The 27,449-nt window shown below is 46.9% G+C and overlaps 21 non-coding genes across 21 annotated transcripts; all 21 read right to left on the reverse strand.

Annotated features, from left to right (window-relative positions):
* Window positions 1-207: 207 nt before the first annotated feature.
* On the reverse strand, window positions 208-398 carry LOC142281779 (U2 spliceosomal RNA). Its single transcript, XR_012743805.1, has one exon. It is a non-coding gene; the product is annotated as a U2 spliceosomal RNA (small nuclear RNA).
* Window positions 399-1,515: 1,117 nt separating this feature from the next.
* On the reverse strand, window positions 1,516-1,706 carry LOC142281791 (U2 spliceosomal RNA). The gene has a single exon (XR_012743816.1). It is a non-coding gene; the product is annotated as a U2 spliceosomal RNA (small nuclear RNA).
* Window positions 1,707-2,823: 1,117 nt separating this feature from the next.
* On the reverse strand, window positions 2,824-3,014 carry LOC142281798 (U2 spliceosomal RNA). The gene has a single exon (XR_012743823.1). It is a non-coding gene; the product is annotated as a U2 spliceosomal RNA (small nuclear RNA).
* Window positions 3,015-4,131: 1,117 nt separating this feature from the next.
* LOC142281799 (U2 spliceosomal RNA) lies at window positions 4,132-4,322 on the reverse strand. The gene has a single exon (XR_012743824.1). It is a non-coding gene; the product is annotated as a U2 spliceosomal RNA (small nuclear RNA).
* Window positions 4,323-5,439: 1,117 nt separating this feature from the next.
* LOC142281795 (U2 spliceosomal RNA) lies at window positions 5,440-5,630 on the reverse strand. The gene has a single exon (XR_012743820.1). It is a non-coding gene; the product is annotated as a U2 spliceosomal RNA (small nuclear RNA).
* A 1,117-nt stretch (window positions 5,631-6,747) lies between these two features.
* LOC142281800 (U2 spliceosomal RNA) lies at window positions 6,748-6,938 on the reverse strand. The gene has a single exon (XR_012743825.1). It is a non-coding gene; the product is annotated as a U2 spliceosomal RNA (small nuclear RNA).
* A 1,117-nt stretch (window positions 6,939-8,055) lies between these two features.
* LOC142281780 (U2 spliceosomal RNA) lies at window positions 8,056-8,246 on the reverse strand. Its single transcript, XR_012743806.1, has one exon. It is a non-coding gene; the product is annotated as a U2 spliceosomal RNA (small nuclear RNA).
* Window positions 8,247-9,363: 1,117 nt separating this feature from the next.
* On the reverse strand, window positions 9,364-9,554 carry LOC142281781 (U2 spliceosomal RNA). Its single transcript, XR_012743807.1, has one exon. It is a non-coding gene; the product is annotated as a U2 spliceosomal RNA (small nuclear RNA).
* Window positions 9,555-10,671: 1,117 nt separating this feature from the next.
* On the reverse strand, window positions 10,672-10,862 carry LOC142281782 (U2 spliceosomal RNA). The gene has a single exon (XR_012743808.1). It is a non-coding gene; the product is annotated as a U2 spliceosomal RNA (small nuclear RNA).
* Window positions 10,863-11,979: 1,117 nt separating this feature from the next.
* On the reverse strand, window positions 11,980-12,170 carry LOC142281783 (U2 spliceosomal RNA). Its single transcript, XR_012743809.1, has one exon. It is a non-coding gene; the product is annotated as a U2 spliceosomal RNA (small nuclear RNA).
* A 1,117-nt stretch (window positions 12,171-13,287) lies between these two features.
* Window positions 13,288-13,478, reverse strand: LOC142281796 (U2 spliceosomal RNA). The gene has a single exon (XR_012743821.1). It is a non-coding gene; the product is annotated as a U2 spliceosomal RNA (small nuclear RNA).
* A 1,117-nt stretch (window positions 13,479-14,595) lies between these two features.
* LOC142281784 (U2 spliceosomal RNA) lies at window positions 14,596-14,786 on the reverse strand. Its single transcript, XR_012743810.1, has one exon. It is a non-coding gene; the product is annotated as a U2 spliceosomal RNA (small nuclear RNA).
* Window positions 14,787-15,903: 1,117 nt separating this feature from the next.
* LOC142281785 (U2 spliceosomal RNA) lies at window positions 15,904-16,094 on the reverse strand. The gene has a single exon (XR_012743811.1). It is a non-coding gene; the product is annotated as a U2 spliceosomal RNA (small nuclear RNA).
* A 1,116-nt stretch (window positions 16,095-17,210) lies between these two features.
* Window positions 17,211-17,394, reverse strand: LOC142281797 (U2 spliceosomal RNA). Its single transcript, XR_012743822.1, has one exon. It is a non-coding gene; the product is annotated as a U2 spliceosomal RNA (small nuclear RNA).
* A 1,336-nt stretch (window positions 17,395-18,730) lies between these two features.
* On the reverse strand, window positions 18,731-18,921 carry LOC142281786 (U2 spliceosomal RNA). The gene has a single exon (XR_012743812.1). It is a non-coding gene; the product is annotated as a U2 spliceosomal RNA (small nuclear RNA).
* Window positions 18,922-20,038: 1,117 nt separating this feature from the next.
* LOC142281787 (U2 spliceosomal RNA) lies at window positions 20,039-20,229 on the reverse strand. The gene has a single exon (XR_012743813.1). It is a non-coding gene; the product is annotated as a U2 spliceosomal RNA (small nuclear RNA).
* Window positions 20,230-21,346: 1,117 nt separating this feature from the next.
* LOC142281788 (U2 spliceosomal RNA) lies at window positions 21,347-21,537 on the reverse strand. Its single transcript, XR_012743814.1, has one exon. It is a non-coding gene; the product is annotated as a U2 spliceosomal RNA (small nuclear RNA).
* A 1,117-nt stretch (window positions 21,538-22,654) lies between these two features.
* LOC142281789 (U2 spliceosomal RNA) lies at window positions 22,655-22,845 on the reverse strand. The gene has a single exon (XR_012743815.1). It is a non-coding gene; the product is annotated as a U2 spliceosomal RNA (small nuclear RNA).
* A 1,117-nt stretch (window positions 22,846-23,962) lies between these two features.
* On the reverse strand, window positions 23,963-24,153 carry LOC142281792 (U2 spliceosomal RNA). Its single transcript, XR_012743817.1, has one exon. It is a non-coding gene; the product is annotated as a U2 spliceosomal RNA (small nuclear RNA).
* A 1,117-nt stretch (window positions 24,154-25,270) lies between these two features.
* On the reverse strand, window positions 25,271-25,461 carry LOC142281793 (U2 spliceosomal RNA). The gene has a single exon (XR_012743818.1). It is a non-coding gene; the product is annotated as a U2 spliceosomal RNA (small nuclear RNA).
* Window positions 25,462-26,578: 1,117 nt separating this feature from the next.
* Window positions 26,579-26,769, reverse strand: LOC142281794 (U2 spliceosomal RNA). Its single transcript, XR_012743819.1, has one exon. It is a non-coding gene; the product is annotated as a U2 spliceosomal RNA (small nuclear RNA).
* Window positions 26,770-27,449: the final 680 nt, after the last annotated feature.

Consider the following 27,449-nt stretch of genomic DNA (forward strand, 5'->3'; position numbering starts at 1 on the left):
CCATTCAATTACACATGATCTAGATTAGACTGACAACAAGATACTGCACGGGACATAGCAGAGTTGGTGAAGTTGAGTGGTGATGAGTTTGCTATTTGGATGAATAAAGCAAGTAAAAAGTGTGTTAGATAAAAATTCATTTCAATTCGCTAATCGGGCTAATATGAATCAGGTGAATCGAGTTCTGCTTTTGGAAACTGGGTTAAGAAGGGGTGCACCGTTCCTGGAGGTACTGCAATACCAGGTCAATGCGTGGAGTGGACAGAGCAAGCTCTTTTTCCATCTCCCTGTTCTAAAAATCCATTTAATATATGGTCCCCAGATAGGGGACGTATCAGATATTAAACTGATAAGAACAGATACTACACTTGATCTTAGCCAAAAGGCCGAGAAGCGATAACCAGAATTGGTTTGGGCCTCGAGTGGCACCCTGGCCTATGCCGGACACATCTTAGGGAGAGAGAGCGAGAGGGAGACAAACCCACGCCTACACAAGACATTTTGTCACCCAAGCCAACCCTTGAAAAGGCTGCTTTGCAGAGCAAAAACAAGAAGAATGGTGCGTTTTGCAGCCGCCGCCCACTGCAATGAATCTGAATAACTCCTCCTTTAGGGCGCAAGCAACTCCCCTCCCCCTTGCAGTCTTTCCAATTCACGATACAAAAAGACGGACAGGACAGGTTGCCTGACTTTCCGTCACTGCCACCCTTTGCCATCCTTACCCGTAGAAAGCCCTTTCATCATCCCCAAACCCTAATCTTTTCCCTTTCCTTCCCAGCCCCCAAACCCTGCCCTCTGTACCTTTCTCACCACCCGCTTCCCTTCTCCTGTCATCCCCCTACCACCCGGGAAAAAAAGAGATTGCCCCCTCCTTCCACTAGCCCACCCTCCCACCCAAAGAACAACTTCTTCTGCGCAGCTTGTTTTCTAGGCAGCAGCGCTATTGTGATGTCATCGGGGGGCATTGTGACAAGCCGCCAGTGTTCCGTCTCTTCATGTTGTGCACTGTTCAAACCGAAAATACATCAACAGGCAGGCTACAGAAAAGCTTACTAACAAAGGTTAGAGAGGGGCTTTCTCAGAGGGCTTTTTACAGTTTGTCTATTCCCAATTAGCCGGTTTAGTATACTTAATGAAAGTACTAATTCTTTCATAGGCCGCCCATTCTTAGTATTTGACGTTCAGGTAACAACAGGTAACTTTATTTGGAGTGGAAGCAGAGAGATAACACCAGATGCCAATTGTAGATCCTCTCACACCTGTGGTCACTGCAGCATCTGACTCCACTTTGTCCAAAAGGGATCTATTCCATTCAATTACACATGATCTAGATTAGACTGACAACAAGATACTGCACGGGACATAGCAGAGTTGGTGAAGTTGAGTGGTGATGAGTTTGCTATTTGGATGAATAAAGCAAGTAAAAAGTGTGTTAGATAAAAATTCATTTCAATTCGCTAATCGGGCTAATATGAATCAGGTGAATCGAGTTCTGCTTTTGGAAACTGGGTTAAGAAGGGGTGCACCGTTCCTGGAGGTACTGCAATACCAGGTCAATGCGTGGAGTGGACAGAGCAAGCTCTTTTTCCATCTCCCTGTTCTAAAAATCCATTTAATATATGGTCCCCAGATAGGGGACGTATCAGATATTAAACTGATAAGAACAGATACTACACTTGATCTTAGCCAAAAGGCCGAGAAGCGATAACCAGAATTGGTTTGGGCCTCGAGTGGCACCCTGGCCTATGCCGGACACATCTTAGGGAGAGAGAGCGAGAGGGAGACAAACCCACGCCTACACAAGACATTTTGTCACCCAAGCCAACCCTTGAAAAGGCTGCTTTGCAGAGCAAAAACAAGAAGAATGGTGCGTTTTGCAGCCGCCGCCCACTGCAATGAATCTGAATAACTCCTCCTTTAGGGCGCAAGCAACTCCCCTCCCCCTTGCAGTCTTTCCAATTCACGATACAAAAAGACGGACAGGACAGGTTGCCTGACTTTCCGTCACTGCCACCCTTTGCCATCCTTACCCGTAGAAAGCCCTTTCATCATCCCCAAACCCTAATCTTTTCCCTTTCCTTCCCAGCCCCCAAACCCTGCCCTCTGTACCTTTCTCACCACCCGCTTCCCTTCTCCTGTCATCCCCCTACCACCCGGGAAAAAAAGAGATTGCCCCCTCCTTCCACTAGCCCACCCTCCCACCCAAAGAACAACTTCTTCTGCGCAGCTTGTTTTCTAGGCAGCAGCGCTATTGTGATGTCATCGGGGGGCATTGTGACAAGCCGCCAGTGTTCCGTCTCTTCATGTTGTGCACTGTTCAAACCGAAAATACATCAACAGGCAGGCTACAGAAAAGCTTACTAACAAAGGTTAGAGAGGGGCTTTCTCAGAGGGCTTTTTACAGTTTGTCTATTCCCAATTAGCCGGTTTAGTATACTTAATGAAAGTACTAATTCTTTCATAGGCCGCCCATTCTTAGTATTTGACGTTCAGGTAACAACAGGTAACTTTATTTGGAGTGGAAGCAGAGAGATAACACCAGATGCCAATTGTAGATCCTCTCACACCTGTGGTCACTGCAGCATCTGACTCCACTTTGTCCAAAAGGGATCTATTCCATTCAATTACACATGATCTAGATTAGACTGACAACAAGATACTGCACGGGACATAGCAGAGTTGGTGAAGTTGAGTGGTGATGAGTTTGCTATTTGGATGAATAAAGCAAGTAAAAAGTGTGTTAGATAAAAATTCATTTCAATTCGCTAATCGGGCTAATATGAATCAGGTGAATCGAGTTCTGCTTTTGGAAACTGGGTTAAGAAGGGGTGCACCGTTCCTGGAGGTACTGCAATACCAGGTCAATGCGTGGAGTGGACAGAGCAAGCTCTTTTTCCATCTCCCTGTTCTAAAAATCCATTTAATATATGGTCCCCAGATAGGGGACGTATCAGATATTAAACTGATAAGAACAGATACTACACTTGATCTTAGCCAAAAGGCCGAGAAGCGATAACCAGAATTGGTTTGGGCCTCGAGTGGCACCCTGGCCTATGCCGGACACATCTTAGGGAGAGAGAGCGAGAGGGAGACAAACCCACGCCTACACAAGACATTTTGTCACCCAAGCCAACCCTTGAAAAGGCTGCTTTGCAGAGCAAAAACAAGAAGAATGGTGCGTTTTGCAGCCGCCGCCCACTGCAATGAATCTGAATAACTCCTCCTTTAGGGCGCAAGCAACTCCCCTCCCCCTTGCAGTCTTTCCAATTCACGATACAAAAAGACGGACAGGACAGGTTGCCTGACTTTCCGTCACTGCCACCCTTTGCCATCCTTACCCGTAGAAAGCCCTTTCATCATCCCCAAACCCTAATCTTTTCCCTTTCCTTCCCAGCCCCCAAACCCTGCCCTCTGTACCTTTCTCACCACCCGCTTCCCTTCTCCTGTCATCCCCCTACCACCCGGGAAAAAAAGAGATTGCCCCCTCCTTCCACTAGCCCACCCTCCCACCCAAAGAACAACTTCTTCTGCGCAGCTTGTTTTCTAGGCAGCAGCGCTATTGTGATGTCATCGGGGGGCATTGTGACAAGCCGCCAGTGTTCCGTCTCTTCATGTTGTGCACTGTTCAAACCGAAAATACATCAACAGGCAGGCTACAGAAAAGCTTACTAACAAAGGTTAGAGAGGGGCTTTCTCAGAGGGCTTTTTACAGTTTGTCTATTCCCAATTAGCCGGTTTAGTATACTTAATGAAAGTACTAATTCTTTCATAGGCCGCCCATTCTTAGTATTTGACGTTCAGGTAACAACAGGTAACTTTATTTGGAGTGGAAGCAGAGAGATAACACCAGATGCCAATTGTAGATCCTCTCACACCTGTGGTCACTGCAGCATCTGACTCCACTTTGTCCAAAAGGGATCTATTCCATTCAATTACACATGATCTAGATTAGACTGACAACAAGATACTACACGGGACATAGCAGAGTTGGTGAAGTTGAGTGGTGATGAGTTTGCTATTTGGATGAATAAAGCAAGTAAAAAGTGTGTTAGATAAAAATTCATTTCAATTCGCTAATCGGGCTAATATGAATCAGGTGAATCGAGTTCTGCTTTTGGAAACTGGGTTAAGAAGGGGTGCACCGTTCCTGGAGGTACTGCAATACCAGGTCAATGCGTGGAGTGGACAGAGCAAGCTCTTTTTCCATCTCCCTGTTCTAAAAATCCATTTAATATATGGTCCCCAGATAGGGGACGTATCAGATATTAAACTGATAAGAACAGATACTACACTTGATCTTAGCCAAAAGGCCGAGAAGCGATAACCAGAATTGGTTTGGGCCTCGAGTGGCACCCTGGCCTATGCCGGACACATCTTAGGGAGAGAGAGCGAGAGGGAGACAAACCCACGCCTACACAAGACATTTTGTCACCCAAGCCAACCCTTGAAAAGGCTGCTTTGCAGAGCAAAAACAAGAAGAATGGTGCGTTTTGCAGCCGCCGCCCACTGCAATGAATCTGAATAACTCCTCCTTTAGGGCGCAAGCAACTCCCCTCCCCCTTGCAGTCTTTCCAATTCACGATACAAAAAGACGGACAGGACAGGTTGCCTGACTTTCCGTCACTGCCACCCTTTGCCATCCTTACCCGTAGAAAGCCCTTTCATCATCCCCAAACCCTAATCTTTTCCCTTTCCTTCCCAGCCCCCAAACCCTGCCCTCTGTACCTTTCTCACCACCCGCTTCCCTTCTCCTGTCATCCCCCTACCACCCGGGAAAAAAAGAGATTGCCCCCTCCTTCCACTAGCCCACCCTCCCACCCAAAGAACAACTTCTTCTGCGCAGCTTGTTTTCTAGGCAGCAGCGCTATTGTGATGTCATCGGGGGGCATTGTGACAAGCCGCCAGTGTTCCGTCTCTTCATGTTGTGCACTGTTCAAACCGAAAATACATCAACAGGCAGGCTACAGAAAAGCTTACTAACAAAGGTTAGAGAGGGGCTTTCTCAGAGGGCTTTTTACAGTTTGTCTATTCCCAATTAGCCGGTTTAGTATACTTAATGAAAGTACTAATTCTTTCATAGGCCGCCCATTCTTAGTATTTGACGTTCAGGTAACAACAGGTAACTTTATTTGGAGTGGAAGCAGAGAGATAACACCAGATGCCAATTGTAGATCCTCTCACACCTGTGGTCACTGCAGCATCTGACTCCACTTTGTCCAAAAGGGATCTATTCCATTCAATTACACATGATCTAGATTAGACTGACAACAAGATACTGCACGGGACATAGCAGAGTTGGTGAAGTTGAGTGGTGATGAGTTTGCTATTTGGATGAATAAAGCAAGTAAAAAGTGTGTTAGATAAAAATTCATTTCAATTCGCTAATCGGGCTAATATGAATCAGGTGAATCGAGTTCTGCTTTTGGAAACTGGGTTAAGAAGGGGTGCACCGTTCCTGGAGGTACTGCAATACCAGGTCAATGCGTGGAGTGGACAGAGCAAGCTCTTTTTCCATCTCCCTGTTCTAAAAATCCATTTAATATATGGTCCCCAGATAGGGGACGTATTAGATATTAAACTGATAAGAACAGATACTACACTTGATCTTAGCCAAAAGGCCGAGAAGCGATAACCAGAATTGGTTTGGGCCTCGAGTGGCACCCTGGCCTATGCCGGACACATCTTAGGGAGAGAGAGCGAGAGGGAGACAAACCCACGCCTACACAAGACATTTTGTCACCCAAGCCAACCCTTGAAAAGGCTGCTTTGCAGAGCAAAAACAAGAAGAATGGTGCGTTTTGCAGCCGCCGCCCACTGCAATGAATCTGAATAACTCCTCCTTTAGGGCGCAAGCAACTCCCCTCCCCCTTGCAGTCTTTCCAATTCACGATACAAAAAGACGGACAGGACAGGTTGCCTGACTTTCCGTCACTGCCACCCTTTGCCATCCTTACCCGTAGAAAGCCCTTTCATCATCCCCAAACCCTAATCTTTTCCCTTTCCTTCCCAGCCCCCAAACCCTGCCCTCTGTACCTTTCTCACCACCCGCTTCCCTTCTCCTGTCATCCCCCTACCACCCGGGAAAAAAAGAGATTGCCCCCTCCTTCCACTAGCCCACCCTCCCACCCAAAGAACAACTTCTTCTGCGCAGCTTGTTTTCTAGGCAGCAGCGCTATTGTGATGTCATCGGGGGGCATTGTGACAAGCCGCCAGTGTTCCGTCTCTTCATGTTGTGCACTGTTCAAACCGAAAATACATCAACAGGCAGGCTACAGAAAAGCTTACTAACAAAGGTTAGAGAGGGGCTTTCTCAGAGGGCTTTTTACAGTTTGTCTATTCCCAATTAGCCGGTTTAGTATACTTAATGAAAGTACTAATTCTTTCATAGGCCGCCCATTCTTAGTATTTGACGTTCAGGTAACAACAGGTAACTTTATTTGGAGTGGAAGCAGAGAGATAACACCAGATGCCAATTGTAGATCCTCTCACACCTGTGGTCACTGCAGCATCTGACTCCACTTTGTCCAAAAGGGATCTATTCCATTCAATTACACATGATCTAGATTAGACTGACAACAAGATACTGCACGGGACATAGCAGAGTTGGTGAAGTTGAGTGGTGATGAGTTTGCTATTTGGATGAATAAAGCAAGTAAAAAGTGTGTTAGATAAAAATTCATTTCAATTCGCTAATCGGGCTAATATGAATCAGGTGAATCGAGTTCTGCTTTTGGAAACTGGGTTAAGAAGGGGTGCACCGTTCCTGGAGGTACTGCAATACCAGGTCAATGCGTGGAGTGGACAGAGCAAGCTCTTTTTCCATCTCCCTGTTCTAAAAATCCATTTAATATATGGTCCCCAGATAGGGGACGTATCAGATATTAAACTGATAAGAACAGATACTACACTTGATCTTAGCCAAAAGGCCGAGAAGCGATAACCAGAATTGGTTTGGGCCTCGAGTGGCACCCTGGCCTATGCCGGACACATCTTAGGGAGAGAGAGCGAGAGGGAGACAAACCCACGCCTACACAAGACATTTTGTCACCCAAGCCAACCCTTGAAAAGGCTGCTTTGCAGAGCAAAAACAAGAAGAATGGTGCGTTTTGCAGCCGCCGCCCACTGCAATGAATCTGAATAACTCCTCCTTTAGGGCGCAAGCAACTCCCCTCCCCCTTGCAGTCTTTCCAATTCACGATACAAAAAGACGGACAGGACAGGTTGCCTGACTTTCCGTCACTGCCACCCTTTGCCATCCTTACCCGTAGAAAGCCCTTTCATCATCCCCAAACCCTAATCTTTTCCCTTTCCTTCCCAGCCCCCAAACCCTGCCCTCTGTACCTTTCTCACCACCCGCTTCCCTTCTCCTGTCATCCCCCTACCACCCGGGAAAAAAAGAGATTGCCCCCTCCTTCCACTAGCCCACCCTCCCACCCAAAGAACAACTTCTTCTGCGCAGCTTGTTTTCTAGGCAGCAGCGCTATTGTGATGTCATCGGGGGGCATTGTGACAAGCCGCCAGTGTTCCGTCTCTTCATGTTGTGCACTGTTCAAACCGAAAATACATCAACAGGCAGGCTACAGAAAAGCTTACTAACAAAGGTTAGAGAGGGGCTTTCTCAGAGGGCTTTTTACAGTTTGTCTATTCCCAATTAGCCGGTTTAGTATACTTAATGAAAGTACTAATTCTTTCATAGGCCGCCCATTCTTAGTATTTGACGTTCAGGTAACAACAGGTAACTTTATTTGGAGTGGAAGCAGAGAGATAACACCAGATGCCAATTGTAGATCCTCTCACACCTGTGGTCACTGCAGCATCTGACTCCACTTTGTCCAAAAGGGATCTATTCCATTCAATTACACATGATCTAGATTAGACTGACAACAAGATACTGCACGGGACATAGCAGAGTTGGTGAAGTTGAGTGGTGATGAGTTTGCTATTTGGATGAATAAAGCAAGTAAAAAGTGTGTTAGATAAAAATTCATTTCAATTCGCTAATCGGGCTAATATGAATCAGGTGAATCGAGTTCTGCTTTTGGAAACTGGGTTAAGAAGGGGTGCACCGTTCCTGGAGGTACTGCAATACCAGGTCAATGCGTGGAGTGGACAGAGCAAGCTCTTTTTCCATCTCCCTGTTCTAAAAATCCATTTAATATATGGTCCCCAGATAGGGGACGTATCAGATATTAAACTGATAAGAACAGATACTACACTTGATCTTAGCCAAAAGGCCGAGAAGCGATAACCAGAATTGGTTTGGGCCTCGAGTGGCACCCTGGCCTATGCCGGACACATCTTAGGGAGAGAGAGCGAGAGGGAGACAAACCCACGCCTACACAAGACATTTTGTCACCCAAGCCAACCCTTGAAAAGGCTGCTTTGCAGAGCAAAAACAAGAAGAATGGTGCGTTTTGCAGCCGCCGCCCACTGCAATGAATCTGAATAACTCCTCCTTTAGGGCGCAAGCAACTCCCCTCCCCCTTGCAGTCTTTCCAATTCACGATACAAAAAGACGGACAGGACAGGTTGCCTGACTTTCCGTCACTGCCACCCTTTGCCATCCTTACCCGTAGAAAGCCCTTTCATCATCCCCAAACCCTAATCTTTTCCCTTTCCTTCCCAGCCCCCAAACCCTGCCCTCTGTACCTTTCTCACCACCCGCTTCCCTTCTCCTGTCATCCCCCTACCACCCGGGAAAAAAAGAGATTGCCCCCTCCTTCCACTAGCCCACCCTCCCACCCAAAGAACAACTTCTTCTGCGCAGCTTGTTTTCTAGGCAGCAGCGCTATTGTGATGTCATCGGGGGGCATTGTGACAAGCCGCCAGTGTTCCGTCTCTTCATGTTGTGCACTGTTCAAACCGAAAATACATCAACAGGCAGGCTACAGAAAAGCTTACTAACAAAGGTTAGAGAGGGGCTTTCTCAGAGGGCTTTTTACAGTTTGTCTATTCCCAATTAGCCGGTTTAGTATACTTAATGAAAGTACTAATTCTTTCATAGGCCGCCCATTCTTAGTATTTGACGTTCAGGTAACAACAGGTAACTTTATTTGGAGTGGAAGCAGAGAGATAACACCAGATGCCAATTGTAGATCCTCTCACACCTGTGGTCACTGCAGCATCTGACTCCACTTTGTCCAAAAGGGATCTATTCCATTCAATTACACATGATCTAGATTAGACTGACAACAAGATACTGCACGGGACATAGCAGAGTTGGTGAAGTTGAGTGGTGATGAGTTTGCTATTTGGATGAATAAAGCAAGTAAAAAGTGTGTTAGATAAAAATTCATTTCAATTCGCTAATCGGGCTAATATGAATCAGGTGAATCGAGTTCTGCTTTTGGAAACTGGGTTAAGAAGGGGTGCACCGTTCCTGGAGGTACTGCAATACCAGGTCAATGCGTGGAGTGGACAGAGCAAGCTCTTTTTCCATCTCCCTGTTCTAAAAATCCATTTAATATATGGTCCCCAGATAGGGGACGTATCAGATATTAAACTGATAAGAACAGATACTACACTTGATCTTAGCCAAAAGGCCGAGAAGCGATAACCAGAATTGGTTTGGGCCTCGAGTGGCACCCTGGCCTATGCCGGACACATCTTAGGGAGAGAGAGCGAGAGGGAGACAAACCCACGCCTACACAAGACATTTTGTCACCCAAGCCAACCCTTGAAAAGGCTGCTTTGCAGAGCAAAAACAAGAAGAATGGTGCGTTTTGCAGCCGCCGCCCACTGCAATGAATCTGAATAACTCCTCCTTTAGGGCGCAAGCAACTCCCCTCCCCCTTGCAGTCTTTCCAATTCACGATACAAAAAGACGGACAGGACAGGTTGCCTGACTTTCCGTCACTGCCACCCTTTGCCATCCTTACCCGTAGAAAGCCCTTTCATCATCCCCAAACCCTAATCTTTTCCCTTTCCTTCCCAGCCCCCAAACCCTGCCCTCTGTACCTTTCTCACCACCCGCTTCCCTTCTCCTGTCATCCCCCTACCACCCGGGAAAAAAAGAGATTGCCCCCTCCTTCCACTAGCCCACCCTCCCACCCAAAGAACAACTTCTTCTGCGCAGCTTGTTTTCTAGGCAGCAGCGCTATTGTGATGTCATCGGGGGGCATTGTGACAAGCCGCCAGTGTTCCGTCTCTTCATGTTGTGCACTGTTCAAACCGAAAATACATCAACAGGCAGGCTACAGAAAAGCTTACTAACAAAGGTTAGAGAGGGGCTTTCTCAGAGGGCTTTTTACAGTTTGTCTATTCCCAATTAGCCGGTTTAGTATACTTAATGAAAGTACTAATTCTTTCATAGGCCGCCCATTCTTAGTATTTGACGTTCAGGTAACAACAGGTAACTTTATTTGGAGTGGAAGCAGAGAGATAACACCAGATGCCAATTGTAGATCCTCTCACACCTGTGGTCACTGCAGCATCTGACTCCACTTTGTCCAAAAGGGATCTATTCCATTCAATTACACATGATCTAGATTAGACTGACAACAAGATACTGCACGGGACATAGCAGAGTTGGTGAAGTTGAGTGGTGATGAGTTTGCTATTTGGATGAATAAAGCAAGTAAAAAGTGTGTTAGATAAAAATTCATTTCAATTCGCTAATCGGGCTAATATGAATCAGGTGAATCGAGTTCTGCTTTTGGAAACTGGGTTAAGAAGGGGTGCACCGTTCCTGGAGGTACTGCAATACCAGGTCAATGCGTGGAGTGGACAGAGCAAGCTCTTTTTCCATCTCCCTGTTCTAAAAATCCATTTAATATATGGTCCCCAGATAGGGGACGTATCAGATATTAAACTGATAAGAACAGATACTACACTTGATCTTAGCCAAAAGGCCGAGAAGCGATAACCAGAATTGGTTTGGGCCTCGAGTGGCACCCTGGCCTATGCCGGACACATCTTAGGGAGAGAGAGCGAGAGGGAGACAAACCCACGCCTACACAAGACATTTTGTCACCCAAGCCAACCCTTGAAAAGGCTGCTTTGCAGAGCAAAAACAAGAAGAATGGTGCGTTTTGCAGCCGCCGCCCACTGCAATGAATCTGAATAACTCCTCCTTTAGGGCGCAAGCAACTCCCCTCCCCCTTGCAGTCTTTCCAATTCACGATACAAAAAGACGGACAGGACAGGTTGCCTGACTTTCCGTCACTGACACCCTTTGCCATCCTTACCCGTAGAAAGCCCTTTCATCATCCCCAAACCCTAATCTTTTCCCTTTCCTTCCCAGCCCCCAAACCCTGCCCTCTGTACCTTTCTCACCACCCGCTTCCCTTCTCCTGTCATCCCCCTACCACCCGGGAAAAAAAGAGATCGCCCCCTCCTTCCACTAGCCCACCCTCCCACCCAAAGAACAACTTCTTCTGCGCAGCTTGTTTTCTAGGCAGCAGCGCTATTGTGATGTCATCGGGGGGCATTGTGACAAGCCGCCAGTGTTCCGTCTCTTCATGTTGTGCACTGTTCAAACCGAAAATACATCAACAGGCAGGCTACAGAAAAGCTTACTAACAAAGGTTAGAGAGGGGCTTTCTCAGAGGGCTTTTTACAGTTTGTCTATTCCCAATTAGCCGGTTTAGTATACTTAATGAAAGTACTAATTCTTTCATAGGCCGCCCATTCTTAGTATTTGACGTTCAGGTAACAACAGGTAACTTTATTTGGAGTGGAAGCAGAGAGATAACACCAGATGCCAATTGTAGATCCTCTCACACCTGTGGTCACTGCAGCATCTGACTCCACTTTGTCCAAAAGGGATCTATTCCATTCAATTACACATGATCTAGATTAGACTGACAACAAGATACTGCACGGGACATAGCAGAGTTGGTGAAGTTGAGTGGTGATGAGTTTGCTATTTGGATGAATAAAGCAAGTAAAAAGTGTGTTAGATAAAAATTCATTTCAATTCGCTAATCGGGCTAATATGAATCAGGTGAATCGAGTTCTGCTTTTGGAAACTGGGTTAAGAAGGGGTGCACCGTTCCTGGAGGTACTGCAATACCAGGTCAATGCGTGGAGTGGACAGAGCAAGCTCTTTTTCCATCTCCCTGTTCTAAAAATCCATTTAATATATGGTCCCCAGATAGGGGACGTATCAGATATTAAACTGATAAGAACAGATACTACACTTGATCTTAGCCAAAAGGCCGAGAAGCGATAACCAGAATTGGTTTGGGCCTCGAGTGGCACCCTGGCCTATGCCGGACACATCTTAGGGAGAGAGAGCGAGAGGGAGACAAACCCACGCCTACACAAGACATTTTGTCACCCAAGCCAACCCTTGAAAAGGCTGCTTTGCAGAGCAAAAACAAGAAGAATGGTGCGTTTTGCAGCCGCCGCCCACTGCAATGAATCTGAATAACTCCTCCTTTAGGGCGCAAGCAACTCCCCTCCCCCTTGCAGTCTTTCCAATTCACGATACAAAAAGACGGACAGGACAGGTTGCCTGACTTTCCGTCACTGACACCCTTTGCCATCCTTACCCGTAGAAAGCCCTTTCATCATCCCCAAACCCTAATCTTTTCCCTTTCCTTCCCAGCCCCCAAACCCTGCCCTCTGTACCTTTCTCACCACCCGCTTCCCTTCTCCTGTCATCCCCCTACCACCCGGGAAAAAAAGAGATCGCCCCCTCCTTCCACTAGCCCACCCTCCCACCCAAAGAACAACTTCTTCTGCGCAGCTTGTTTTCTAGGCAGCAGCGCTATTGTGATGTCATCGGGGGGCATTGTGACAAGCCGCCAGTGTTCCGTCTCTTCATGTTGTGCACTGTTCAAACCGAAAATACATCAACAGGCAGGCTACAGAAAAGCTTACTAACAAAGGTTAGAGAGGGGCTTTCTCAGAGGGCTTTTTACAGTTTGTCTATTCCCAATTAGCCGGTTTAGTATACTTAATGAAAGTACTAATTCTTTCATAGGCCGCCCATTCTTAGTATTTGACGTTCAGGTAACAACAGGTAACTTTATTTGGAGTGGAAGCAGAGAGATAACACCAGATGCCAATTGTAGATCCTCTCACACCTGTGGTCACTGCAGCATCTGACTCCACTTTGTCCAAAAGGGATCTATTCCATTCAATTACACATGATCTAGATTAGACTGACAACAAGATACTGCACGGGACATAGCAGAGTTGGTGAAGTTGAGTGGTGATGAGTTTGCTATTTGGATGAATAAAGCAAGTAAAAAGTGTGTTAGATAAAAATTCATTTCAATTCGCTAATCGGGCTAATATGAATCAGGTGAATCGAGTTCTGCTTTTGGAAACTGGGTTAAGAAGGGGTGCACCGTTCCTGGAGGTACTGCAATACCAGGTCAATGCGTGGAGTGGACAGAGCAAGCTCTTTTTCCATCTCCCTGTTCTAAAAATCCATTTAATATATGGTCCCCAGATAGGGGACGTATCAGATATTAAACTGATAAGAACAGATACTACACTTGATCTTAGCCAAGAGGGCGAGAAGCGATAACCAGAATTGGTTTGGGCCTCGAGTGGCACCCTGGCCTATGCCGGACACATCTTAGGGAGAGAGAGCGAGAGGGAGACAAACCCACGCCTACACAAGACATTTTGTCACCCAAGCCAACCCTTGAAAAGGCTGCTTTGCAGAGCAAAAACAAGAAGAATGGTGCGTTTTGCAGCCGCCGCCCACTGCAATGAATCTGAATAACTCCTCCTTTAGGGCGCAAGCAACTCCCCTCCCCCTTGCAGTCTTTCCAATTCACGATACAAAAAGACGGACAGGACAGGTTGCCTGACTTTCCGTCACTGCCACCCTTTGCCATCCTTACCCGTAGAAAGCCCTTTCATCATCCCCAAACCCTAATCTTTTCCCTTTCCTTCCCAGCCCCCAAACCCTGCCCTCTGTACCTTTCTCACCACCCGCTTCCCTTCTCCTGTCATCCCCCTACCACCCGGGAAAAAAAGAGATTGCCCCCTCCTTCCACTAGCCCACCCTCCCACCCAAAGAACAACTTCTTCTGCGCAGCTTGTTTTCTAGGCAGCAGCGCTATTGTGATGTCATCGGGGGGCATTGTGACAAGCCGCCAGTGTTCCGTCTCTTCATGTTGTGCACTGTTCAAACCGAAAATACATCAACAGGCAGGCTACAGAAAAGCTTACTAACAAAGGTTAGAGAGGGGCTTTCTCAGAGGGCTTTTTACAGTTTGTCTATTCCCAATTAGCCGGTTTAGTATACTTAATGAAAGTACTAATTCTTTCATAGGCCGCCCATTCTTAGTATTTGACGTTCAGGTAACAACAGGTAACTTTATTTGGAGTGGAAGCAGAGAGATAACACCAGATGCCAATTGTAGATCCTCTCACACCTGTGGTCACTGCAGCATCTGACTCCACTTTGTCCAAAAGGGATCTATTCCATTCAATTACACATGATCTAGATTAGACTGACAACAAGATACTGCACGGGACATAGCAGAGTTGGTGAAGTTGAGTGGTGATGAGTTTGCTATTTGGATGAATAAAGCAAGTAAAAAGTGTGTTAGATAAAAATTCATTTCAATTCGCTAATCGGGCTAATATGAATCAGGTGAATCGAGTTCTGCTTTTGGAAACTGGGTTAAGAAGGGGTGCACCGTTCCTGGAGGTACTGCAATACCAGGTCAATGCGTGGAGTGGACAGAGCAAGCTCTTTTTCCATCTCCCTGTTCTAAAAATCCATTTAATATATGGTCCCCAGATAGGGGACGTATCAGATATTAAACTGATAAGAACAGATACTACACTTGATCTTAGCCAAAAGGCCGAGAAGCGATAACCAGAATTGGTTTGGGCCTCGAGTGGCACCCTGGCCTATGCCGGACACATCTTAGGGAGAGAGAGCGAGAGGGAGACAAACCCACGCCTACACAAGACATTTTGTCACCCAAGCCAACCCTTGAAAAGGCTGCTTTGCAGAGCAAAAACAAGAAGAATGGTGCGTTTTGCAGCCGCCGCCCACTGCAATGAATCTGAATAACTCCTCCTTTAGGGCGCAAGCAACTCCCCTCCCCCTTGCAGTCTTTCCAATTCACGATACAAAAAGACGGACAGGACAGGTTGCCTGACTTTCCGTCACTGCCACCCTTTGCCATCCTTACCCGTAGAAAGCCCTTTCATCATCCCCAAACCCTAATCTTTTCCCTTTCCTTCCCAGCCCCCAAACCCTGCCCTCTGTACCTTTCTCACCACCCGCTTCCCTTCTCCTGTCATCCCCCTACCACCCGGGAAAAAAAGAGATTGCCCCCTCCTTCCACTAGCCCACCCTCCCACCCAAAGAACAACTTCTTCTGCGCAGCTTGTTTTCTAGGCAGCAGCGCTATTGTGATGTCATCGGGGGGCATTGTGACAAGCCGCCAGTGTTCCGTCTCTTCATGTTGTGCACTGTTCAAACCGAAAATACATCAACAGGCAGGCTACAGAAAAGCTTACTAACAAAGGTTAGAGAGGGGCTTTCTCAGAGGGCTTTTTACAGTTTGTCTATTCCCAATTAGCCGGTTTAGTATACTTAATGAAAGTACTAATTCTTTCATAGGCCGCCCATTCTTAGTATTTGACGTTCAGGTAACAACAGGTAACTTTATTTGGAGTGGAAGCAGAGAGATAACACCAGATGCCAATTGTAGATCCTCTCACACCTGTGGTCACTGCAGCATCTGACTCCACTTTGTCCAAAAGGGATCTATTCCATTCAATTACACATGATCTAGATTAGACTGACAACAAGATACTGCACGGGACATAGCAGAGTTGGTGAAGTTGAGTGGTGATGAGTTTGCTATTTGGATGAATAAAGCAAGTAAAAAGTGTGTTAGATAAAAATTCATTTCAATTCTCTAATCGGGCTAATATGAATCAGGTGAATCGAGTTCTGCTTTTGGAAACTGGGTTAAGAAGGGGTGCACCGTTCCTGGAGGTACTGCAATACCAGGTCAATGCGTGGAGTGGACAGAGCAAGCTCTTTTTCCATCTCCCTGTTCTAAAAATCCATTTAATATATGGTCCCCAGATAGGGGACGTATCAGATATTAAACTGATAAGAACAGATACTACACTTGATCTTAGCCAAAAGGCCGAGAAGCGATAACCAGAATTGGTTTGGGCCTCGAGTGGCACCCTGGCCTATGCCGGACACATCTTAGGGAGAGAGAGCGAGAGGGAGACAAACCCACGCCTACACAAGACATTTTGTCACCCAAGCCAACCCTTGAAAAGGCTGCTTTGCAGAGCAAAAACAAGAAGAATGGTGCGTTTTGCAGCCGCCGCCCACTGCAATGAATCTGAATAACTCCTCCTTTAGGGCGCAAGCAACTCCCCTCCCCCTTGCAGTCTTTCCAATTCACGATACAAAAAGACGGACAGGACAGGTTGCCTGACTTTCCGTCACTGCCACCCTTTGCCATCCTTACCCGTAGAAAGCCCTTTCATCATCCCCAAACCCTAATCTTTTCCCTTTCCTTCCCAGCCCCCAAACCCTGCCCTCTGTACCTTTCTCACCACCCGCTTCCCTTCTCCTGTCATCCCCCTACCACCCGGGAAAAAAAGAGATTGCCCCCTCCTTCCACTAGCCCACCCTCCCACCCAAAGAACAACTTCTTCTGCGCAGCTTGTTTTCTAGGCAGCAGCGCTATTGTGATGTCATCGGGGGGCATTGTGACAAGCCGCCAGTGTTCCGTCTCTTCATGTTGTGCACTGTTCAAACCGAAAATACATCAACAGGCAGGCTACAGAAAAGCTTACTAACAAAGGTTAGAGAGGGGCTTTCTCAGAGGGCTTTTTACAGTTTGTCTATTCCCAATTAGCCGGTTTAGTATACTTAATGAAAGTACTAATTCTTTCATAGGCCGCCCATTCTTAGTATTTGACGTTCAGGTAACAACAGGTAACTTTATTTGGAGTGGAAGCAGAGAGATAACACCAGATGCCAATTGTAGATCCTCTCACACCTGTGGTCACTGCAGCATCTGACTCCACTTTGTCCAAAAGGGATCTATTCCATTCAATTACACATGATCTAGATTAGACTGACAACAAGATACTGAACGGGACATAGCAGAGTTGGTGAGTTGAGTGGTGATGAGTTTGCTATTTGGATGAATAAAGCAAGTAAAAAGTGTGTTAGATAAAAATTAATTTCAATTCGCTAATCGGGCTAATATGAATCAGGTGAATCGAGTTCTGCTTTTGGAAACTGGGTTAAGAAGGGGTGCACCGTTCCTGGAGGTACTGCAATACCAGGTCAATGCGTGGAGTGGACAGAGCAAGCTCTTTTTCCATCTCCCTGTTCTAAAAATCCATTTAATATATGGTCCCCAGATAGGGGACGTATCAGATATTAAACTGATAAGAACAGATGAGATTTCATCCGCAATTTTCAGAATCAAGGTAGCCCCGAAGGCCAGCAGGCCACCACACAAAAGCGCAGTGCCTGGGTGATCGCCTCCCGAGCCCAGGAACCACCAGCCACAAGGGGACGTAAGCACCAAAAGGCGCAACAATCCCCGAGGCCAGCGGTTGTGCAAGCCCGGGCCCCTCCCAGCCAAGACCAAGGCAAACCCAATGAAGGGACTACACTTGATCTTAGCCAAAAGGCCGAGAAGCGATAACCAGAATTGGTTTGGGCCTCGAGTGGCACCCTGGCCTATGCCGGACACATCTTAGGGAGAGAGAGCGAGAGGGAGACAAACCCACGCCTACACAAGACATTTTGTCACCCAAGCCAACCCTTGAAAAGGCTGCTTTGCAGAGCAAAAACAAGAAGAATGGTGCGTTTTGCAGCCGCCGCCCACTGCAATGAATCTGAATAACTCCTCCTTTAGGGCGCAAGCAACTCCCCTCCCCCTTGCAGTCTTTCCAATTCACGATACAAAAAGACGGACAGGACAGGTTGCCTGACTTTCCGTCACTGCCACCCTTTGCCATCCTTACCCGTAGAAAGCCCTTTCATCATCCCCAAACCCTAATCTTTTCCCTTTCCTTCCCAGCCCCCAAACCCTGCCCTCTGTACCTTTCTCACCACCCGCTTCCCTTCTCCTGTCATCCCCCTACCACCCGGGAAAAAAAGAGATTGCCCCCTCCTTCCACTAGCCCACCCTCCCACCCAAAGAACAACTTCTTCTGCGCAGCTTGTTTTCTAGGCAGCAGCGCTATTGTGATGTCATCGGGGGGCATTGTGACAAGCCGCCAGTGTTCCGTCTCTTCATGTTGTGCACTGTTCAAACCGAAAATACATCAACAGGCAGGCTACAGAAAAGCTTACTAACAAAGGTTAGAGAGGGGCTTTCTCAGAGGGCTTTTTACAGTTTGTCTATTCCCAATTAGCCGGTTTAGTATACTTAATGAAAGTACTAATTCTTTCATAGGCCGCCCATTCTTAGTATTTGACGTTCAGGTAACAACAGGTAACTTTATTTGGAGTGGAAGCAGAGAGATAACACCAGATGCCAATTGTAGATCCTCTCACACCTGTGGTCACTGCAGCATCTGACTCCACTTTGTCCAAAAGGGATCTATTCCATTCAATTACACATGATCTAGATTAGACTGACAACAAGATACTGCACGGGACATAGCAGAGTTGGTGAAGTTGAGTGGTGATGAGTTTGCTATTTGGATGAATAAAGCAAGTAAAAAGTGTGTTAGATAAAAATTCATTTCAATTCGCTAATCGGGCTAATATGAATCAGGTGAATCGAGTTCTGCTTTTGGAAACTGGGTTAAGAAGGGGTGCACCGTTCCTGGAGGTACTGCAATACCAGGTCAATGCGTGGAGTGGACAGAGCAAGCTCTTTTTCCATCTCCCTGTTCTAAAAATCCATTTAATATATGGTCCCCAGATAGGGGACGTATCAGATATTAAACTGATAAGAACAGATACTACACTTGATCTTAGCCAAAAGGCCGAGAAGCGATAACCAGAATTGGTTTGGGCCTCGAGTGGCACCCTGGCCTATGCCGGACACATCTTAGGGAGAGAGAGCGAGAGGGAGACAAACCCACGCCTACACAAGACATTTTGTCACCCAAGCCAACCCTTGAAAAGGCTGCTTTGCAGAGCAAAAACAAGAAGAATGGTGCGTTTTGCAGCCGCCGCCCACTGCAATGAATCTGAATAACTCCTCCTTTAGGGCGCAAGCAACTCCCCTCCCCCTTGCAGTCTTTCCAATTCACGATACAAAAAGACGGACAGGACAGGTTGCCTGACTTTCCGTCACTGCCACCCTTTGCCATCCTTACCCGTAGAAAGCCCTTTCATCATCCCCAAACCCTAATCTTTTCCCTTTCCTTCCCAGCCCCCAAACCCTGCCCTCTGTACCTTTCTCACCACCCGCTTCCCTTCTCCTGTCATCCCCCTACCACCCGGGAAAAAAAGAGATTGCCCCCTCCTTCCACTAGCCCACCCTCCCACCCAAAGAACAACTTCTTCTGCGCAGCTTGTTTTCTAGGCAGCAGCGCTATTGTGATGTCATCGGGGGGCATTGTGACAAGCCGCCAGTGTTCCGTCTCTTCATGTTGTGCACTGTTCAAACCGAAAATACATCAACAGGCAGGCTACAGAAAAGCTTACTAACAAAGGTTAGAGAGGGGCTTTCTCAGAGGGCTTTTTACAGTTTGTCTATTCCCAATTAGCCGGTTTAGTATACTTAATGAAAGTACTAATTCTTTCATAGGCCGCCCATTCTTAGTATTTGACGTTCAGGTAACAACAGGTAACTTTATTTGGAGTGGAAGCAGAGAGATAACACCAGATGCCAATTGTAGATCCTCTCACACCTGTGGTCACTGCAGCATCTGACTCCACTTTGTCCAAATGGGATCTATTCCATTCAATTACACATGATCTAGATTAGACTGACAACAAGATACTGCACGGGACATAGCAGAGTTGGTGAAGTTGAGTGGTGATGAGTTTGCTATTTGGATGAATAAAGCAAGTAAAAAGTGTGTTAGATAAAAATTCATTTCAATTCGCTAATCGGGCTAATATGAATCAGGTGAATCGAGTTCTGCTTTTGGAAACTGGGTTAAGAAGGGGTGCACCGTTCCTGGAGGTACTGCAATACCAGGTCAATGCGTGGAGTGGACAGAGCAAGCTCTTTTTCCATCTCCCTGTTCTAAAAATCCATTTAATATATGGTCCCCAGATAGGGGACGTATCAGATATTAAACTGATAAGAACAGATACTACACTTGATCTTAGCCAAAAGGCCGAGAAGCGATAACCAGAATTGGTTTGGGCCTCGAGTGGCACCCTGGCCTATGCCGGACACATCTTAGGGAGAGAGAGCGAGAGGGAGACAAACCCACGCCTACACAAGACATTTTGTCACCCAAGCCAACCCTTGAAAAGGCTGCTTTGCAGAGCAAAAACAAGAAGAATGGTGCGTTTTGCAGCCGCCGCCCACTGCAATGAATCTGAATAACTCCTCCTTTAGGGCGCAAGCAACTCCCCTCCCCCTTGCAGTCTTTCCAATTCACAATACAAAAAGACGGACAGGACAGGTTGCCTGACTTTCCGTCACTGCCACCCTTTGCCATCCTTACCCGTAGAAAGCCCTTTCATCATCCCCAAACCCTAATCTTTTCCCTTTCCTTCCCAGCCCCCAAACCCTGCCCTCTGTACCTTTCTCACCACCCGCTTCCCTTCTCCTGTCATCCCCCTACCACCCGGGAAAAAAAGAGATTGCCCCCTCCTTCCACTAGCCCACCCTCCCACCCAAAGAACAACTTCTTCTGCGCAGCTTGTTTTCTAGGCAGCAGCGCTATTGTGATGTCATCGGGGGGCATTGTGACAAGCCGCCAGTGTTCCGTCTCTTCATGTTGTGCACTGTTCAAACCGAAAATACATCAACAGGCAGGCTACAGAAAAGCTTACTAACAAAGGTTAGAGAGGGGCTTTCTCAGAGGGCTTTTTACAGTTTGTCTATTCCCAATTAGCCGGTTTAGTATACTTAATGAAAGTACTAATTCTTTCATAGGCCGCCCATTCTTAGTATTTGACGTTCAGGTAACAACAGGTAACTTTATTTGGAGTGGAAGCAGAGAGATAACACCAGATGCCAATTGTAGATCCTCTCACACCTGTGGTCACTGCAGCATCTGACTCCACTTTGTCCAAAAGGGATCTATTCCATTCAATTACACATGATCTAGATTAGACTGACAACAAGATACTGCACGGGACATAGCAGAGTTGGTGAAGTTGAGTGGTGATGAGTTTGCTATTTGGATGAATAAAGCAAGTAAAAAGTGTGTTAGATAAAAATTCATTTCAATTCGCTAATCGGGCTAATATGAATCAGGTGAATCGAGTTCTGCTTTTGGAAACTGGGTTAAGAAGGGGTGCACCGTTCCTGGAGGTACTGCAATACCAGGTCAATGCGTGGAGTGGACAGAGCAAGCTCTTTTTCCATCTCCCTGTTCTAAAAATCCATTTAATATATGGTCCCCAGATAGGGGACGTATCAGATATTAAACTGATAAGAACAGATACTACACTTGATCTTAGCCAAAAGGCCGAGAAGCGATAACCAGAATTGGTTTGGGCCTCGAGTGGCACCCTGGCCTATGCCGGACACATCTTAGGGAGAGAGAGCGAGAGGGAGACAAACCCACGCCTACACAAGACATTTTGTCACCCAAGCCAACCCTTGAAAAGGCTGCTTTGCAGAGCAAAAACAAGAAGAATGGTGCGTTTTGCAGCCGCCGCCCACTGCAATGAATCTGAATAACTCCTCCTTTAGGGCGCAAGCAACTCCCCTCCCCCTTGCAGTCTTTCCAATTCACGATACAAAAAGACGGACAGGACAGGTTGCCTGACTTTCCGTCACTGCCACCCTTTGCCATCCTTACCCGTAGAAAGCCCTTTCATCATCCCCAAACCCTAATCTTTTCCCTTTCCTTCCCAGCCCCCAAACCCTGCCCTCTGTACCTTTCTCACCACCCGCTTCCCTTCTCCTGTCATCCCCCTACCACCCGGGAAAAAAAGAGATTGCCCCCTCCTTCCACTAGCCCACCCTCCCACCCAAAGAACAACTTCTTCTGCGCAGCTTGTTTTCTAGGCAGCAGCGCTATTGTGATGTCATCGGGGGGCATTGTGACAAGCCGCCAGTGTTCCGTCTCTTCATGTTGTGCACTGTTCAAACCGAAAATACATCAACAGGCAGGCTACAGAAAAGCTTACTAACAAAGGTTAGAGAGGGGCTTTCTCAGAGGGCTTTTTACAGTTTGTCTATTCCCAATTAGCCGGTTTAGTATACTTAATGAAAGTACTAATTCTTTCATAGGCCGCCCATTCTTAGTATTTGACGTTCAGGTAACAACAGGTAACTTTATTTGGAGTGGAAGCAGAGAGATAACACCAGATGCCAATTGTAGATCCTCTCACACCTGTGGTCACTGCAGCATCTGACTCCACTTTGTCCAAAAGGGATCTATTCCATTCAATTACACATGATCTAGATTAGACTGACAACAAGATACTGCACGGGACATAGCAGAGTTGGTGAAGTTGAGTGGTGATGAGTTTGCTATTTGGATGAATAAAGCAAGTAAAAAGTGTGTTAGATAAAAATTCATTTCAATTCGCTAATCGGGCTAATATGAATCAGGTGAATCGAGTTCTGCTTTTGGAAACTGGGTTAAGAAGGGGTGCACCGTTCCTGGAGGTACTGCAATACCAGGTCAATGCGTGGAGTGGACAGAGCAAGCTCTTTTTCCATCTCCCTGTTCTAAAAATCCATTTAATATATGGTCCCCAGATAGGGGACGTATCAGATATTAAACTGATAAGAACAGATACTACACTTGATCTTAGCCAAAAGGCCGAGAAGCGATAACCAGAATTGGTTTGGGCCTCGAGTGGCACCCTGGCCTATGCCGGACACATCTTAGGGAGAGAGAGCGAGAGGGAGACAAACCCACGCCTACACAAGACATTTTGTCACCCAAGCCAACCCTTGAAAAGGCTGCTTTGCAGAGCAAAAACAAGAAGAATGGTGCGTTTTGCAGCCGCCGCCCACTGCAATGAATCTGAATAACTCCTCCTTTAGGGCGCAAGCAACTCCCCTCCCCCTTGCAGTCTTTCCAATTCACGATACAAAAAGACGGACAGGACAGGTTGCCTGACTTTCCGTCACTGCCACCCTTTGCCATCCTTACCCGTAGAAAGCCCTTTCATCATCCCCAAACCCTAATCTTTTCCCTTTCCTTCCCAGCCCCCAAACCCTGCCCTCTGTACCTTTCTCACCACCCGCTTCCCTTCTCCTGTCATCCCCCTACCACCCGGGAAAAAAAGAGATTGCCCCCTCCTTCCACTAGCCCACCCTCCCACCCAAAGAACAACTTCTTCTGCGCAGCTTGTTTTCTAGGCAGCAGCGCTATTGTGATGTCATCGGGGGGCATTGTGACAAGCCGCCAGTGTTCCGTCTCTTCATGTTGTGCACTGTTCAAACCGAAAATACATCAACAGGCAGGCTACAGAAAAGCTTACTAACAAAGGTTAGAGAGGGGCTTTCTCAGAGGGCTTTTTACAGTTTGTCTATTCCCAATTAGCCGGTTTAGTATACTTAATGAAAGTACTAATTCTTTCATAGGCCGCCCATTCTTAGTATTTGACGTTCAGGTAACAACAGGTAACTTTATTTGGAGTGGAAGCAGAGAGATAACACCAGATGCCAATTGTAGATCCTCTCACACCTGTGGTCACTGCAGCATCTGACTCCACTTTGTCCAAAAGGGATCTATTCCATTCAATTACACATGATCTAGATTAGACTGACAACAAGATACTGCACGGGACATAGCAGAGTTGGTGAAGTTGAGTGGTGATGAGTTTGCTATTTGGATGAATAAAGCAAGTAAAAAGTGTGTTAGATAAAAATTCATTTCAATTCGCTAATCGGGCTAATAGGAATCAGGTGAATCGAGTTCTGCTTTTGGAAACTGGGTTAAGAAGGGGTGCACCGTTCCTGGAGGTACTGCAATACCAGGTCAATGCGTGGAGTGGACAGAGCAAGCTCTTTTTCCATCTCCCTGTTCTAAAAATCCATTTAATATATGGTCCCCAGATAGGGGACGTATCAGATATTAAACTGATAAGAACAGATACTACACTTGATCTTAGCCAAAAGGCCGAGAAGCGATAACCAGAATTGGTTTGGGCCTCGAGTGGCACCCTGGCCTATGCCGGACACATCTTAGGGAGAGAGAGCGAGAGGGAGACAAACCCACGCCTACACAAGACATTTTGTCACCCAAGCCAACCCTTGAAAAGGCTGCTTTGCAGAGCAAAAACAAGAAGAATGGTGCGTTTTGCAGCCGCCGCCCACTGCAATGAATCTGAATAACTCCTCCTTTAGGGCGCAAGCAACTCCCCTCCCCCTTGCAGTCTTTCCAATTCACGATACAAAAAGACGGACAGGACAGGTTGCCTGACTTTCCGTCACTGCCACCCTTTGCCATCCTTACCCGTAGAAAGCCCTTTCATCATCCCCAAACCCTAATCTTTTCCCTTTCCTTCCCAGCCCCCAAACCCTGCCCTCTGTACCTTTCTCACCACCCGCTTCCCTTCTCCTGTCATCCCCCTACCACCCGGGAAAAAAAGAGATTGCCCCCTCCTTCCACTAGCCCACCCTCCCACCCAAAGAACAACTTCTTCTGCGCAGCTTGTTTTCTAGGCAGCAGCGCTATTGTGATGTCATCGGGGGGCATTGTGACAAGCCGCCAGTGTTCCGTCTCTTCATGTTGTGCACTGTTCAAACCGAAAATACATCAACAGGCAGGCTACAGAAAAGCTTACTAACAAAGGTTAGAGAGGGGCTTTCTCAGAGGGCTTTTTACAGTTTGTCTATTCCCAATTAGCCGGTTTAGTATACTTAATGAAAGTACTAATTCTTTCATAGGCCGCCCATTCTTAGTATTTGACGTTCAGGTAACAACAGGTAACTTTATTTGGAGTGGAAGCAGAGAGATAACACCAGATGCCAATTGTAGATCCTCTCACACCTGTGGTCACTGCAGCATCTGACTCCACTTTGTCCAAAAGGGATCTATTCCATTCAATTACACATGATCTAGATTAGACTGACAACAAGATACTGCACGGGACATAGCAGAGTTGGTGAAGTTGAGTGGTGATGAGTTTGCTATTTGGATGAATAAAGCAAGTAAAAAGTGTGTTAGATAAAAATTCATTTCAATTCGCTAATCGGGCTAATAGGAATCAGGTGAATCGAGTTCTGCTTTTGGAAACTGGGTTAAGAAGGGGTGCACCGTTCCTGGAGGTACTGCAATACCAGGTCAATGCGTGGAGTGGACAGAGCAAGCTCTTTTTCCATCTCCCTGTTCTAAAAATCCATTTAATATATGGTCCCCAGATAGGGGACGTATCAGATATTAAACTGATAAGAACAGATACTACACTTGATCTTAGCCAAAAGGCCGAGAAGCGATAACCAGAATTGGTTTGGGCCTCGAGTGGCACCCTGGCCTATGCCGGACACATCTTAGGGAGAGAGAGCGAGAGGGAGACAAACCCACGCCTACACAAGACATTTTGTCACCCAAGCCAACCCTTGAAAAGGCTGCTTTGCAGAGCAAAAACAAGAAGAATGGTGCGTTTTGCAGCCGCCGCCCACTGCAATGAATCTGAATAACTCCTCCTTTAGGGCGCAAGCAACTCCCCTCCCCCTTGCAGTCTTTCCAATTCACGATACAAAAAGACGGACAGGACAGGTTGCCTGACTTTCCGTCACTGCCACCCTTTGCCATCCTTACCCGTAGAAAGCCCTTTCATCATCCCCAAACCCTAATCTTTTCCCTTTCCTTCCCAGCCCCCAAACCCTGCCCTCTGTACCTTTCTCACCACCCGCTTCCCTTCTCCTGTCATCCCCCTACCACCCGGGAAAAAAAGAGATTGCCCCCTCCTTCCACTAGCCCACCCTCCCACCCAAAGAACAACTTCTTCTGCGCAGCTTGTTTTCTAGGCAGCAGCGCTATTGTGATGTCATCGGGGGGCATTGTGACAAGCCGCCAGTGTTCCGTCTCTTCATGTTGTGCACTGTTCAAACCGAAAATACATCAACAGGCAGGCTACAGAAAAGCTTACTAACAAAGGTTAGAGAGGGGCTTTCTCAGAGGGCTTTTTACAGTTTGTCTATTCCCAATTAGCCGGTTTAGTATACTTAATGAAAGTACTAATTCTTTCATAGGCCGCCCATTCTTAGTATTTGACGTTCAGGTAACAACAGGTAACTTTATTTGGAGTGGAAGCAGAGAGATAACACCAGATGCCAATTGTAGATCCTCTCACACCTGTGGTCACTGCAGCATCTGACTCCACTTTGTCCAAAAGGGATCTATTCCATTCAATTACACATGATCTAGATTAGACTGACAACAAGATACTGCACGGGACATAGCAGAGTTGGTGAAGTTGAGTGGTGATGAGTTTGCTATTTGGATGAATAAAGCAAGTAAAAAGTGTGTTAGATAAAAATTCATTTCAATTCGCTAATCGGGCTAATATGAATCAGGTGAATCGAGTTCTGCTTTTGGAAACTGGGTTAAGAAGGGGTGCACCGTTCCTGGAGGTACTGCAATACCAGGTCAATGCGTGGAGTGGACAGAGCAAGCTCTTTTTCCATCTCCCTGTTCTAAAAATCCATTTAATATATGGTCCCCAGATAGGGGACGTATCAGATATTAAACTGATAAGAACAGATACTACACTTGATCTTAGCCAAAAGGCCGAGAAGCGATAACCAGAATTGGTTTGGGCCTCGAGTGGCACCCTGGCCTATGCCGGACACATCTTAGGGAGAGAGAGCGAGAGGGAGACAAACCCACGCCTACACAAGACATTTTGTCACCCAAGCCAACCCTTGAAAAGGCTGCTTTGCAGAGCAAAAACAAGAAGAATGGTGCGTTTTGCAGCCGCCGCCCACTGCAATGAATCTGAATAACTCCTCCTTTAGGGCGCAAGCAACTCCCCTCCCCCTTGCAGTCTTTCCAATTCACGATACAAAAAGACGGACAGGACAGGTTGCCTGACTTTCCGTCACTGCCACCCTTTGCCATCCTTACCCGTAGAAAGCCCTTTCATCATCCCCAAACCCTAATCTTTTCCCTTTCCTTCCCAGCCCCCAAACCCTGCCCTCTGTACCTTTCTCACCACCCGCTTCCCTTCTCCTGTCATCCCCCTACCACCCGGGAAAAAAAGAGATTGCCCCCTCCTTCCACTAGCCCACCCTCCCACCCAAAGAACAACTTCTTCTGCGCAGCTTGTTTTCTAGGCAGCAGCGCTATTGTGATGTCATCGGGGGGCATTGTGACAAGCCGCCAGTGTTCCGTCTCTTCATGTTGTGCACTGTTCAAACCGAAAATACATCAACAGGCAGGCTACAGAAAAGCTTACTAACAAAGGTTAGAGAGGGGCTTTC

This window comes from Anomaloglossus baeobatrachus, unplaced genomic scaffold (assembly GCF_048569485.1).
Source record: "Anomaloglossus baeobatrachus isolate aAnoBae1 unplaced genomic scaffold, aAnoBae1.hap1 Scaffold_4848, whole genome shotgun sequence".
Classification (NCBI taxonomy): Eukaryota; Metazoa; Chordata; class Amphibia; order Anura; family Aromobatidae; genus Anomaloglossus; species Anomaloglossus baeobatrachus.